Raw genomic sequence first — 16,206 nt, forward strand, 5'->3', positions numbered from 1 at the left:
GCCTGGACACTGTGCTTGAACACTGCGGGAGGGAACACCACACAAGCAACATTCGAACACTCAGGGGATGGGACACAGCTCCGGGGACATGTCATTGCCGGAGGTGGGTGAGTGCCACGTGGATCACGTTTTTGGCCTCTCTTGTGTCACGTTCTGTAGATTGGTCGCTATGAATGATGTACTACGGAACATCTAGTTTAAATAATTTATTCTGAAACAACAGTGAGGTAAAGTTAACTGAAATTTTAAAAATAGCAAACTACCGACAGTAACTATTATAGAGTGACTGCAAAATATGTCTATCCACCAACACAACTTACTCCCAACTCCCCAAACACAGAATCACATGGTAGTGTTACACTGCCACCTGGTGGTTGGAGGTCATGCATAATATTATGTACAGAATTGCTTTATGCATATCACATCCCGCTAGTCACCGTCCTCGTTACGTTTGAGCGAGAGCACAACGAGGCCGGAGAATTGCGCCCGTTTTCTCCCAAATAGAGAATTACGACCCTCTTTACTATATTGAAGTCACAATAGTCATTTTGTAATGGCAGATGACAAACTATTTTACAGGCTGAAAGAACTAAAGGAATAGAAAGAGATGTTTTCATTATAAAATTTGATTTGCAAATCAATCGGGAGTTCCTGTTCTCAGAAATATGTCAACTTGAGAAATTAAAATAGCCAAGATAGAGCTTGACCTCTATGGACTAAGGGACCACAACCCAGAGTTGAGCCCATTTTGATTTAATAGCAGAGATAGCAAAGACTTATATTTACTTCAATTGAAGTGTTATGGGCCAGGGTTTAGAGAGCCCCAAAGTGTATCATGGAGTTCACCTGACCACAACGTTTAATAGATTGTGGTTATGGGGTGCACATGGGCCTACCTTATAGGTGTGATGCACCAGAGATCCACAGTACTTTTAAATTAAAACAATGTGTATTTATGAAACCAGTTAATACTTTATAAACCCACAGTAAACATCTTAACAACTAGCAACACCAATAAATCCCCAAAGAATACAGTACCCTATAGATAACCCTTAATAAATTCCTAAGCAATATCCGGAAGACAAAAGACCCTTTTTAACACAGAGATCAGGTTTAAATTATAAACTATTGAGAGAAGTCAGCACTTTGAAGTCACCTAATTGATTTGGAGACAGTCTTTAGTTTGCAGAGAGAGATCCGTATACAGCTACTTGCTTTGCCTGCAGCTATCCAGCTCTCAAAACGAAACTAACCACACCCTGTAGCAAACAGCCTAAAACGAAAGTAAAGCAGACAGCCCAGCTCCACCCGCACTTTGACATCACTGATAACACCCATTTCTTAAAGGTGCATTCACTACAGCTATTTTTATAAACACCCATTTCTTAAACATCGATTTCTTAAAGGTACTCTCACTGACAGAAGCAATTGGACAACTGTGGAAGGTAACTGATTTCTCTGGGGACAGTTATATTTCCAGGAGAGTCAATGAATGTTCCAGGCATGCCCAGGCCTGAAAGAGAAGATTTCTGCAGGCGGCAACTTCAAATGTGTCTCAGCTCCCATAACATTCCAAGGAGGCAAACTGCCCCTTTAAATTCTGATAGAGGGAAGACAGGGGAAATCCTGAAACGTTCACTGACTAAACTGGAAATATTGCCAGTATGCCCTGAGACCTTAGGGTAATTCACGCCAACTGAGCACTCACCTAAGTCCTGCTCAGGGCTTTAGTAACAGTAACCAGCAAAATATAACTGTCCCCGGAGGGAACTAATTACCATCTACAGTTGTCCATTTGCTGCTGGCCCTCTACTATTATATCAAAATGGCCTCATATTCCTGTAACAATTTGAGCTGAAGATCACTGGTGTGTCCCTATAGATAACAGCATACCCACTCTGACCATTTCAGTGACTCTACTGCCTGTGAGTTCAATGGGATAGGTGGGCTATTCAGCAACCATGGATTTGGGTGGATGGGAGTGATGTGTTGGGTACTCTGGATCTGTGGAGACTGCGTTTACCTTAACAGTAACATAGACAGGCTACCAACACTTGTAGAAGTACAATACTATTTTATTTAACTAAGAGCTGTTAAACATACTTGCACTGTGGGTTGAGACTATGTTAGATTGATTTAAGACCTATGCCTAACCTGACCAGCCTATACTGCTAGCACATGGTAGATGTTTGTGCTACTGACTGCGGGCTCTGTCTGTCTCAGAGGCTGCATCCCAAATGAGCGGGAAAACTAGTGCCCTCTGGCTTTATAGTGAGCGTGCCCTAACTGGTGATTGGCTGCTGTGTTCTGTGTGTTGATTGGTCTTGCAGTGTGTCAGTCAGTGTGTGTCTCTGCACCATCATATACTGATGTGTATATTATGACAAGGAGTTCCACTCCACTACTTTCACAATGAAAGAGCAGAACCTCCCTCCCCTGAATGTTAGACCGTCAGGCTTTATTGCCTTTCTTCAACAAGGTGTTTAAAAAGTGTGGAATTACAGTCACAGTCTCTCTTTGAAGATCTCTACTCAAAAGCCATTTTTACATGCAACAAAGACATTCTTTGGGGTTGATTTTAATTTGGCAGAGCATGCTGGGAGCCCACCCATTCCGAGGGCAAAGTAGACAGAGCCATTTGATGCCACAGCCTTCGCTTGTGTACAAGCAGCGAGCTGCATTGAGACGCTCATTAGTTCAAATCAATCCAATATTGGCAGCCAGCTAGGTCTGGTGGGGTGGGGTTATATGGGAGAGAAAAAGACAAGGATAGCAGTGGCACTGATTGAGGAGTGTCGAGGAGCAATCGAAGTGGCCATATAGAAATAAATGAAAGTGCACTTTTCCAGGGTCCTTCCATCACTGTGACCTGTGAAATTGACTGGACAGAACGTGGTTCTGCTCTGACCAGTTCTATCCTAAAATGGCAATCAATGTCTGATTGCACAGGGTCAGAGTCTGAGACTGGACTTTAACTGTGGTTGTTCCCTCAGAAATGTAAGTGTGACAATCAAAACCGTTAACAGGGCAGTATATTTACTGACCCCATTTGGAGGCCCTTTTGCACTGATTTTAACAAGTTAACATCGACCCTTTTCAGTGGTGGAGAAGCTCTGGCAATTCTTCTGGAAGACAAAGACAAAGCCCTGAGGAACTTCTGCTGCCAATTATTTCCAAGACTAACAAGGAGCCGGATACATTCAGCCTCAGAAAAACATGGATCTCAAAATGGGACATTGATAACGGCAATCCAAAAGTCATACACTGCAGCTACAACACAACATTTCAGTGTCGGATCAATACTGCCAAAGTACATTATTATGTGTAAAGACTTCAGCACAGAATATTTGACATATAATGGAGCAGCTCATGAAGGATATAATGAATGAGTCCATTTCTTAATCATTTTAAATTTTAAGGAATAATTTATCAATTTTATGCTTCTGGCAGTGAATGGAAGTCGTTTTAAATTGTCATAAAATCATGCATAGAACGCACCCAAATTTCTGAGACACAGGACTGTATTTTCATGTCCCTCCCCTACCCTTCAAGTCAGGAACAGAGCCAGAGGGGATCCAAAATTACTGATGCTGGGCAATGTGTCAGTTATGGGATACCATTCCAGAAATTAGCAATGTTCACCAGGGCGGATAGGATGGCAGGGTGGGACAGGACTCCCGCTCTCTTCCCTAATAATGTCAGTTAAGTCAGTTAAAAAACTCCTAAAGAGCTTGTTGGAAAGGGACGCACGGCTTTTTGAAGGGACTCACAGGTTTCAGGAGCTGTCATTTTTTGATTGGGTGACAGGGGGCAGGTACAGAGTGGGGGAAACAAGCCAAGGCTACCCCAAGGCATCACATCAGACCCTTTCAAGGTTTAATAAAGGGTAAAGGAAAGTGTCAGAATTTGGTAAAGAGTTGCAGTTGGCATTGCACAGGTGACGGGGAGCACTCAGCACTGGGGCAGTGGACAGGGTCATCGTGCCCCTGGCATTGTGGGAAGAAGAGCGGGGGAAAGACTGTCAAGAATAATTGGAAAGGCACAGGCCCACAAGGAAGGCTGCAGCTGGAAATGAAGGCATGAGTGTCAGATTTTGGGCTCAGTGGCGATGAGGGGAAACACATTTTGCAGGACAAGTGGAGCCCCGATCAGAAGGAGGACAAGGAGAGGAAAGAAGGCAAGGAAGGCAATGGAGGCCAAACCCTCAATATAGGGTCAACTGCCGAAGACTGAACTACCAGGAGTTAACCAAGACCCAGTGCCATTGGAGACTGCGACTTATCTCACATCTCATAGCACAGATCATAGTGTCCTGACAGTATCTGTAAAAGTCACTGAGGCCTTGACCTTCCTCACCTTTGGCTCTTTACAAGAACCAGCTGTCGACCTTGGTGTCATCTTGCCGATGGCAGCAGACAACTGCATCTCGCAGGTAACTCATGCTCTCTGAAGGGCCGGATAGGACATTCATCTCATGATCGACCTGGCCTCAATGAGTTGGAAGGCATTGATGTTTGCCTTGATCTGCTGAAACCCCCCAGGTGTGGGCCATCTTGACAGCAGTGACGTGGCCATCAAAGCACCCAGCAACTGATCAGTAAGATTGATCACGAGGAACTGGTCTGAACCAAAACATGAGTTTCCTCCATGTGTGTGTGCTCACTTTCTTGGCAATTGTCATGACTCTTTTAACCTCTGCCAGTCCAAACTGCTTCAGATCTTCACTCCAATCCTCAAAGTGTGTGGATGTATTCAAGGGGACAAAGGAAACTCCTTGAAGGGATTGAAGAGATGCTACTAACTCTTCTGGAATGCTGATCTAGCCTTCAGAACACCCAGTACCTTAGTGATGGTAGCAATGAGGAGTCTTATTGAGTCCAAAAAATCATCTGACCTGCCTCCATTTCCAACCCCACTGGCCCTAATTGGACATGGACACTTGCTGCATACGATCTAAGGGCTTCCCCACTAGAAAGTCAGAACTTTAATCAGTTTTCCACCAAAGGTGCGCTTCTGAATCAAAAATTAATCCAGCTTCTGTTCCCTTGCCAAAAATCCAACACAAGGTTTTAGAACAAAGAACAAAGAAAAGTACAGCACAGGCCCTTCGGCCCTCCAAGCCTGCGCCGACCATGCTGCCCGACTAAACTAAAATCTTCTGCACTTCCGGGGTCCGTGCCCCTCTATTTCCATCCTATTCATGTATTTGTCAAGATGCCGCTTAAATGTCACTATCGTCCCTGCTTCCACCACCTCCTCCGGCAGCGAGTTCCAGGCACCCACTACCCTCTGTGTAAAAAACTGGCCTCGTACATCTCCTCTAAATCCTGTCCCTCGCACCTTAAACCTACGCCCCCTAGTAATTGACCCCTCTACCCTGGGAAAAAGCCTCTGACTATCCACTCTGTTAATGCCCCCCATAATTTTGTAGACCTCTATCAGGTCGCCCCTCAACCTCTGTCGTTCCAGTGAGAAAAAACCGAGCTTATTCAACCTCTCCTCATAGCTAATGCCCTCCATACCAGGCAACATCCTGGTAAATCTCTTCTGCATCCTCTCTAAAGCCTCCACATCCTTCTGGTAGTGTGGCGACCAGAATTGGTGGGAGAGGTTCCCGAGAGGAAAACAAAGTCGCAAAGATTACTCACGTAGGTCATTAGGGCCTGTAACCAGAATGTGGCAACTCGGGATAAGATATTTTTACCAACTCTGTCAACGGATTGTAATAGTTGGAGTCAGATAAGACAGTGCTATTTGATACTAAAATTGGGCATCAGCACAAAAGTACAGTTTAATTCAAAGCATACTGTAAATTGGAAAATATTTTGGTACTATATCCTTGAATTACTTGCTTGCAAGCGTTAAGGATAATAACTCCCAGATTACACTTTTGTAGATGTCTGATAATGTTATATTATGTGAAAAATGTCCAAAGTAGCATCGAAGTATTGTTCTCTCCAGGCATTTGACACACACTAGCACACCCATCGACAGATATGTGCATGCTCATATATACCTCTCTGCATGAATATACTCATCACCAGTGGCGGACTGGCCAGGGTGTCAGCTTGCCCGATGGCAAGTGGGCCCCTGATGAAGTGGGCCCCTATATCAAATAAAAATACAATAAAGAAACAAACGCAGACAACTGTTTTAGTAATAAAAAGGAATAAGAAAAAAAAGAGAACAGGACACAAATAAGCAGTGCATGAAATGGAACGAAGCAGGGGAGGTAGTGGAAGGATGTGGAATAGGGGGGCCCGGGTCGGGCATAATTAAGGAAATTCCATGTTTTCAGCAAGAGTGTGTGAATTTAAAGATAAAGTTACAATTCGTGATTTGAGATGGTCGGCAACTTCAAAGGATATCAAGCAGTAGTCTTGGTTCAGCCGGTACATTGGTCCGGGGCCCGGAGAGCGAAGAAGGGGCCCGTGAATCTCTGAAGGGCCCTTAAAAATTATAATTAATTAGATAAATAAATCTCCAACTTCTTTCCTGAGATTTGTATTCTAAATTAATAAAATATAATTGTTTTTAAAAAGAGCAATACCAAATAAAAATGCAATAAAGAAACAAACAAATAATCATTCAGTGTATGAAGGAACGAAGCAGTGTTAAACGGATGTGAAAAGGAGTGGGGGGGGGGGGGGGGGGGTGGGCTGGTTCACCCGGGTCGGACATAGTTGGAAATCCACGTTTTCAGCAAGAGTGTGTGAATTTAAAGATAAAGTTACAATTCGTGATTTAAGATGGTCGGCAACTTGAAAGGATATCAAGCAGTACATAGGGTCGTGAGGTCACCGAAAAGGAGAAGCGGTACCTTTGACCGTGAATCATTAGGTCAAAGATATTGAAGTGATAAGCCATGATCGGTAAACTCAAAGGGTTGCGACTTGTAACACCACAATGGTATCAAACTGGACATGTTAACTTTGGTCGTGGGACCATTCTTAATGTCTTACTATAGTCGGACCAAACTTCTAAGTTTCAACAGTTGTCTCAGTTGCTTGCTGGTGTGAACACTGGACAGTGAATTGTCTCCTCTTCTGAAGCTGCATAGGCCACAGTAGTATTGACTAATGAACATAGCCTATTGAAGTGTAAGTAAGTTATTTTATATTTTTTATCAAGTAGGGCTTTATCTGGCGTTCCTTCAAGTTATTCTTGCAATCATCAATATTCATTTTTCCCAATGTGGGCTATTTTTAATTAAGTTTTTATTTCAGGAATATTACCCCTACCAGCATGGAAAAGAAAAAGCATAAATTTGGGTCACTAAAACGCCAAGAACAAAAAGAAGCAGAAAGGAAGGAATCAGCCAAGCGATGCAGGCCTATTACAGAGTTTATAATACCACAAGCACAATCCACATCAATATCCAGTTCTGCAACAAATAATCAAGAAGCAAGAAACAGTGCTCATGGTGATGATGCAATGACATGCGAGTTACAAGAACAGAGAAGAGCTACTTTGAATGTAGAGACAAATACAAGTGCATCCATTACTAATCAAACCAGGCCCAATATTTCTTCTGGCTTCCTTGTTCCGGTACCTGTACTGCTTGTAGTTGCAACATCTGAACACATAGTTTCAACTAGTGACAGGGAATCAGATATTCCTTCAAGCATAAATGACTTGGTTTCTGAAGCACATCCTGTAAATGAACCTAAGCAAGAAAATGAAAGATCAATTACTAGAATCTTCCAATATCCATCACGAGCAAAACTAAAACAATTTTTTGCTGAACATCCACTTCAGCCACTTGATGATCTGCCATTTGATGCTTGTTTGTATGTGAGGAAAATTATGAATGACTCAGTCCCAAGAAAATGGCTAACATATAACAAAGAAAATAGATGTTTATATTGTTCATACCGCTTAGCCTTTGAGTTTCCCAACTCTTATAATCCATCACCCTTTGTACGTGGCTTTAGTGACTACAGGTGTATTAGCCAGAGCTTGACTTTACATGAATCGACAACAACACATGTCAGAAATGCTCAGCAATATATCAGTGTGGTTAATGATGGCACCTTAGATACATTTTTTGCAGCATCACTAATTAAAAGGAAAGAAGAAGTAGTGAAGCAGAGAGGTATTGCCATGAGGATTATAGACATCATAAAGATGTTAGGCAAGCAAGCACTTTCTTTTCGAGGTCACAGAAATGAATTGGCCTACACTCTAGATAATGAGGTTCTGAATCATGGCAATTTTTTAGCTACAGTGCAGTTGATGGCAAAATATGACCCCATTATGGCAGCTCACGTTTCTGCAGTGCAAAACAAGTATAAGCAAAGAATCAAACGATTAGAGCAACAAGGAAAGGCTAGAAGTAAAGGCCGTGGTGGACTTGTTACATACCTGAGTAAAACAACTATAAACATGTTAATCAAAATTATGATGAATATGATACAAGAAAGAATTAGTCATGAAGTTTCTCAAGCAAAATATTATTCTATTCAGGTTGATTCAACACAAGATAATTCATCCATCGATCAGTTTAGCATTATTATTCGGTATGTGCTTAAAGGTATTATCTGTGAGCGACTACTTTCAGTTGTGCCAAGTAATGATGGTACAAGACAGGGACTTTTTGATCTATTGATTGAAATATTACAGCATCTTAAAATTGACCCCCAAAAATGTTTATCTGATAGCACAGATGGCGCTGCAAGCTACCATGGCCAGTATAATGGTTTACAAAGTAAAATTGCTGATGTAGCTGATCAACATGTTCATATATGGTGCTATGCCCATGTCTTGAATTTGGTGATAACTGAAACAACAAAATGTTGTGTGCCTGCAGTTTCTTTTTTCAATTTGCTCCAGAATATAGCAACTTTTGTGAAAGCATCATACAAGAGAATGGCTGTATGGATAGAAGTTGGTGGAAAACATCAAGGACAAGAAAAAATGAAATGATTAAAGCTAATTGGTGAGACCAGATGGTCAGGAAAATCCAATGCAGCAACAACTATATTTGGATGTTTTGATGATGCCGCTGCCAGTATTTTCGTAAATCTATTGACATGCTTATCAATGATACAAGATTCAGAAAAGTTGGATGCAAAAACAAAACATGAAGCAAATGTTTTACTTCAAAGCCTTCTAAAGTTTGAAACCATATTGACAGCATATACTTACTTGTATATATTTGAAACTACAACCCCGTTATCAAGTTATCTACAGACAAGTGGTTTAGATATGTTTACTGCATGAAGTTTGGTAGATTCAGCTACAACAAAGTTGAAGGAACAGACAAGAACATTTGATAACGTTCACAGCAAGGCTTTGGAATTTGCAAAAAAATGTAATGACAGGATTTCACAGATGAATATGGATGAAAATCAAACATTGGAAATTGATGCATTGGAAACAGCATTGCCAGTTGAGAGGCAGAGGAAGAAGAAAAGAATGGCAGATGAGCTTATTGATGATGAAAGAAATTCCTCAGATTCTCTAGCTGATTTTTGAGCAAATGTGTTTAACCTAATAATGGATCGCATTGTCCAGTCACTAGAGTCACGCTTTGTACAACACAAACAGTTGTATAAAGAGTTGTCCTGCTTGGACCCAGCAAAGTTTAAAACTATTGCAGAGAAAACTTGAAGATGAAGCATTGGAAAGTATTATTAAGCCGTTTCCACAAATCAGCAAAGATCAAGTAATATTGGAATTGTTTTCTTTTGCTTCAAACTTTGATGTATTAAAGCTATTGCTTAATGATGGTGAGAATATGGATTCCAGTTGCAACAATTGTAAAATTTACAGCACTTGCCCATTGTGTGTACTAAAAATTCTGGCATCCAACAGACTTCATGACAAGGCATATGATAACCTTTATGAACTTTATAAAGTCATCTGCACACTATCAGTTACTCAATCCAATGTGAGAGGACATTTTCAAAGCTAAAGATCATAAAGACAAGGTTAAGAAATTCGCTGTCTGAGGAGAATTTGGAATCATAACATGTTGCTATCCATTGAAAAGGAATTGTTTTTAAGGTGCTGCACCGGGCCCACATGTCCGGGACTAGGATGTGTAGGTTCTTTGGGGGTGAGGACAGGTGCACCAGGTGTTCGGGGAGTCCAGCGAATCATGCCCATATGTTCTGGGCATGTCCGGCACTGGAAGAATTCTGGAAGGGGGTGGCGGGGACAGTGTCGAGGGTGGTTGGATCCAGGGTCAAACCAGGGTGGGGACTCGCGATTTTTGGAGTTGCGGTGGAGCCGGGAGTGCAGGAGGCAAAAGAGGCCGGTGTCCTGGCCTTTGCATCCCTAGTAGCCCGGCGGAGGATCTTGCTGCAGTGGAAGGATGCGAGGCCCCCAAGTGTGGAGACCTGGATCAGTGACATGGCGGGATTTATAAAATTGGAGAGGGTCAAACTTGCCCTGAGAGGATCAGTACAAGGGTTCTATAAACGGTGGCAGCCTTTTCTGGACTTCCTGGCTCAAAGATAGGTATCTTGGTCAATAGCAGTAGCAACCCGGGGGGGGGGGGGGGGGGGGGGGGGGTCATGTAACTTAATATTGTGTTAATTTGCGTTGTTGTTAAAATGCTGTGTTGTTCATGGAGATGGGCCGAATGTTTATGATTGCTAATATTATTGTTACTTTTGGTATTTTATTATGGTTCGTTGTTGTTGGATAAATTCAAAATTTTTCAATTAAAAAATTTTTTTTTTTTAAAAGAAAAGGAATTGTTAGATGAATTGGATGCAGAAGCAATTATTGGCAGATTCGCACAATCATCTAGCGAATACGAACGATTGCTCTTAATATAGTGGACTGCATGCAATGCTCTATTGTGCTTTTGAACTATCTGTTAATGTGTAAATTGTGCAGTAAACTATTTAAAAATATCAACCAATTACTTAAAAAAAATTTTAAATAAAAAATTCAATTATAACATTCTGTATTTACATTTGGTATCTACTGCCAGTAATATGTACAGTACATGTACACTGTAATTACTAAGAAATACACATTTTTCCACAAAAATTCTAATTGTACCCTTTTTTCCATATGTATTTTTTGAAAATGTTATTTATTCGTTATGAAAATTAAATGATAGCATTGTAGTTGTGGGTGGGCCCCCTTTGTCTCCTGGCAACCAATATTTTTAGACCCAGTCCGCCACTGCTCATCACTGCATAACTTTGCAGACATAAAAGCTTCTGCCCAAAACAGGTGCAAATTCAGCTGCGCAGCTACGCTGGTGGTTTGAGGTGGACATCGTGCAAATTAAGATTGTAGTCGGCCAGATTGGGTTGAAAGAGGAGTGCTCCCCCCAACTCCATTTCAGCTATCCCAGACCATCCCCTCCTCCCCACCCCCAACCAATACTGGTTTCTACCAGGTAGGGGGAATTAAAATCAAAATCAAATGTGTTTGCATTGTGTTCCGGCCCTTGCTAACAATGTCATTTTTTTACTGTTTAAATGTTCCATCGTGCAGCAGACGGCTAATGAAAGGTTACAAATAATTGGCAATGGAAGGGAAAAGAAAACATTTTAACATTCAAGCAGAAATGAAAAAATGTCTGTTGTAAAACAACTGCAATAAAAGTGAATGATAATAAAAGCAAAACCTTTCACTTCTAGCACAAAACAAAAATGTCTAGAAATTGTTGAAATAGCAGTTAAATTGTGACATAGAGAAAAACATAAGAAAGATTGTGAATCATTGTAAATGAAAAAATCCATTCTTGCAAAATATTGAAGACTGTTTCCTTCCTTTCAAATTTATATCAAAATAGAAAAAACATTGTTTTTGACACAGAAAAAAACAAAAACAAAATTTGAGTTTGTTGCCGTTCAAAACACACAAAGGCATTATTGTTTGTGTTCAGCTGTTTTACTGTTTTACAGAACGACGTTATAAATATTCAAACTGAGTCCAGCAGCTTGTGAAAGGATCTGAGGAGATCTACAAAATAATCAAATTTAAATCTACCTAAGGTAAGCATGGTGGATAACCTCTTTGTAATTCTGAAGGGTGGAGAGCAGACGACCAGTTGGAAGAGCATTAGAACAGATGATGCTGGAAGGGGCAGCAGGGTAGCATGGTGGTTAGCATAAATGCTTCACAGCTCCAGGGTCCCAGGTTCGATTCCCGCCTGGGTCACTGTCTGTGTGGAGTCTGCACATCCTCCCCCTGTGTGCGTGGGTTTCCTCCGGGTGCTCCGGTTTCCTCCCACAGTCCAAAGATGTGCAGGTTAGGTTGATTGGCCATGCTAAATTGCCCGTAGTGTCCTAATAAAAGTAAGGTTAAGGGGGGGCTTGTTGGGTTACGGGTATAGGGTGGATATGTAGGTTTGAGTAGGGTGATCATGGCTCGGCACAACATTGAGGGCCGAAGGGCCTGTTCTGTGCTGTACTGTTCTATGTTCTATGTTCTAAGAGATAAAGGTTTCGAGTAACTGAGGCATAGAGGGTGACGTAACAGACCTGAAAGTAAGCTATCTTTGTGATGGGGGATATGAAGACTGTAGTCCAGCTAAGGGTCAAATAAGACATTAAGGATACAAATTTCCTGGTTTAGCCAGAGACAATGGCTATGGAGGAATATAATCGGTAGTGAGGTTATTTATCGCATGCAGGCTTCTGTCTTCCCAGTGTTTCCGTGGTGAAAATGTTAGCTCTTCCAAGATTGTATATCAAACAAGTAGTCTGAAAACACAGGGAGAGTAGAACGAGGTAGAGCTCCATGTCATCAGTATATACTTGGAAACGGGCTCCTTGGGCTGAATTTTCCCAATCCTGAAGGGGCAGGTTAGGAAGCAGGACCAGATTGAAAGCTGGAATACAGCACATCAAGTCAGCTAACCGATACATTCCCACATCCAAATGATGTTGACGGAGACAGGGTCAGTGCAGCAGAAGCTATCTGCCCGGCAGTGACAGGTTGGCCAATTGATGTAAAATGATGGTGGCACCCAGTTATTACTGATGAGGGACGACCCCCATCACCACTGAGGCCAGATCCCTGAATTGAAGTGGAAGCAGCCTCCTGGTGGCGGGCCAGTTCCCTATCTGAAAATGTGAACATCATTTTGAGTTCAATACCACTCAGCAGACATCATCCAAGTTGTGATCATCTGCATTCAAAAGTGATTACTTAACCGTCATTTGACATCCCAAGAAATCAAATAGCGATTAATTGACATCGTTGGTAAGCAACTGACACCAAATGAAATCACACAGTACTCAAACAACATTGGCCAGGACTCTCCGGTTATGCTCGCTGGAAGCGGGATTCGCAGTCGGGCGCAGACTAGCACATCAGCCCAAAATCGGGATTCACGCCAGGTGTCAGACCTATCGCGAGTCTTCGGGCCTGCCTCGCCAGTCATAACTGGATTCCCATTCCGCGACAGCGGGAACATGCAAAGCACCAATATGCATTTATTGGAATAGAATTAACAAACTGGAAGTCTGATTGACCAGCAATCTATGATGCTTCGTCCCTCACATAGGCATGATTTGATGCAAGTATTCAAAAATGGGTTCCTGGCGCCATGGCCTCTGAGGAGGAGTAAGGAGGTAAGTGCCTTTCATATTTTTTGGGGGGTTGCTGAGGGGTGTATGTCTGGGGACCTGGAGGTAGTGGGGATTAATTTGGTGGCAAGGGTTTGCAATCTCCGATGGGGTGCGGTCTCCTCGGGATCAGGTTGATGTGGGCTGAATCTGCTACTGCAGCTGTGAAAGGCTAGCAACTCACTTCCTACATGTTACTTTGAGGCTTCTGACCGTTTAAACTGTTGACTTTCCTGGGTCTCCTGGACATGTAGATTTCCAATCACCCTGCCCACCTGGAGACCCGTGTAATTGCATCAGCAGTCTCACCAAAGAAAGTAGTCAAGCTGAACCTCAGGACCATCAGATGCTGGGACACCTCATTGGACTTCTTAGATTCACAGCTCCACAGCAGATGAAGCAAGGGATTAGTGGATCTGAGTTATCACAAATAACATATGCACCAGTGGCTGCTGGAATGTTTTTTGGCACACAGCCCCAGGTCAAGGTAAAAAATATTACTGGTGAGACTATCAGCCAACTTGGGTCACTGTCTGTAAGGAGTTTGAACTGATGCCTGATGATGACTTTTGATGCAGGGAGGTAAACATCACACTGGTCAATGAGACAGTAAGGGGAAGTGACTAACCTCAGCAAAATAGTGGCTCCCATTCTATGGGTAACTTTAAAAACTGACCAGCTGCAGTAATGGGGAAGCCCAGAGAATATTATTTACTTCTGGGCCGGATTTAACTGTTGCCGATTGAGTTCCCTCACCTACTCCCACCTGCGACAACCTGGCAGCCAATCCTGTACAGTTGCCTGCTAAGAGGTCCTTGTGGGCTGCAGAAGAACATTTCTATTCCTCCTGCCCCCCCCCCCCCTTCCAAAGGGAAATTTTAAAAACGTACATTTCCCTTTCACCCTCATCCATTGATGTGCATTATCTTGAAAGGAAACTCTCTGCTGTTTCCTGCTCAGGCTTCTCAAGAAAAATTACAGTGGGTCCTGATGACATCATCAAGTCATGTCCTCTGCCAGTGTGGCTGCTGGACCAGACATTGCTGGAGGTCCTCTGATTGGACCACCCTATTCCCTGGTCCGCCCACCGTCCATAATTATATGGAGCTTCCAAAGGTGGGTTCTGAATTGCCCTTCTCCGGGAAGACCACAAGAAACATCCTGCTATGGGCACTTCCAGGTTGCTCATAAGGAATTGAGATTAACGTCGGGCACCCAACTGGGAAAATCCAGCCGTATATCTTTGCATAATGTTGCCAAGGGACAATGCAGATGAGGAATATAAGAGACCAAGCATAGTTCCCGCATGCAGTACTGAAGGAGTGCTTCACTGTCACAGGATGGAAGACTAGCACAAGATGGCGCCGGAGCATGGCGACTCTATGCGAGCTCTCCGAAACAGATCTTTTTATTTATCTTATAATCATACTAATATTTTAAAATTTAATTCTAAGACAAACATTATTACTAACCTTTCTCTTTTATCTTACCTCGCAGGTTTGAAGATCCTCCAGGGCCCATGGAGGCCTTTTGACCTGACTCGATCTGACTTGGCTGCCCGCCAGATGACCCGACCCGACCTGGGAGCAGCTGAGGCCCAAACTGAAAGTGCAACCCCAACTCGATTTGGACCTGACCCGGACCTCGGAGCGCCCGACTCGGTCTAAGTACCGACGCTAGCCCTCCGACCGCCTGACCCAGCCGCCAGAGCTCCTGCCCAGCCCCGGCCCGGGGGCCCGATCCGGAGAGGCCCGCCCAACGACCCAACCTACCTGAAGGTGGAAGAACAAAAAATCCACGTGGTTTCCGACAGCCTACGCCAAGACCCAATCCTAGGAGCGCCCAAGGAAGGAACAGAACACGGGGACGAAGCCCAACCTGCCTCATGAAGCCCCTGTCTGCGACCCAAGACCCCCGAAACAGCGGAGACCCCGCACGAGGACCCGAACGCGCCGCAAGGTATTCCCGTGCTCACAGAACGCCGGAACCTGATTGTTATGGGCCAGGGTTTAGAGAACCCCAAAGTGTATCATGGAGTTCATCTGACCCAGAACTTTTACTAGATTGTGGTATGGGGAGCACACGGCCCACTCTACAGGTGCGGTACAGCAGAAATGGAAAAGTATTTTTTAAAGCAAAACAATGTTTATTCTATGAACTCAAGTTAATCTTTTGGAAACATACGGGGAACATCTTAGCAACCATTAATTCAAATACAACCCCCAAAGACTACAACACTAAGTAAACCTTTAAGCTTTCCTTTTTAACAGCCATACGACTGAAAAACAAAACCTTTATCAGAAGCACATCAGGTTAAAGTCACTACTGAAAACATTTATAATTCTGAATTCACCAAATGATCAAGAGATAGTCTTTTGATGGCAGAGAGAACAGCAGTACACCTGCTTGGTCTGGCTTCAGCTCCAACACTGAAAACTAAAACACATGCTGCAGCCTGCTCAAAGAGGAAAGTAAAAAGCTGACAGACAGCCCAGCTCCACCCACTCTCTGACATCACTGCAGTCGTAAACACCCATTTCTTAAAGGTACTCTCACTACAGATATTTATATACACACCCATTTATAAACACCCATTTCTTAAAGGTACTCTCACATGACACCGACCAGATCGCAAACATGCCACCCCCCACCACCCCCAGCAACC

At 43.0% G+C, this 16,206-nt stretch overlaps 2 long non-coding RNA genes across 2 annotated transcripts in view; one reads left to right on the forward strand and one right to left on the reverse strand.

Moving 5' to 3' along the window:
• LOC119963033 overlaps positions 1–16,206 on the reverse strand; it is a 137,637-nt gene that overhangs the window by 108,691 nt on the left and 12,740 nt on the right. The window lies entirely within an intron of this gene.
• Positions 1–16,206, forward strand: part of LOC119963032 — an 86,474-nt gene that overhangs the window by 52,587 nt on the left and 17,681 nt on the right. The window contains exon 3 of the long non-coding RNA XR_005460007.1: positions 11,874–11,963. This is a non-coding gene — a long non-coding RNA (uncharacterized LOC119963032). The remainder of the gene's footprint in view (positions 1–11,873; positions 11,964–16,206) is intronic.

This window comes from Scyliorhinus canicula, chromosome 3 (genome assembly GCF_902713615.1).
Source record: "Scyliorhinus canicula chromosome 3, sScyCan1.1, whole genome shotgun sequence".
Taxonomy (NCBI): domain Eukaryota; kingdom Metazoa; phylum Chordata; class Chondrichthyes; order Carcharhiniformes; family Scyliorhinidae; genus Scyliorhinus; species Scyliorhinus canicula.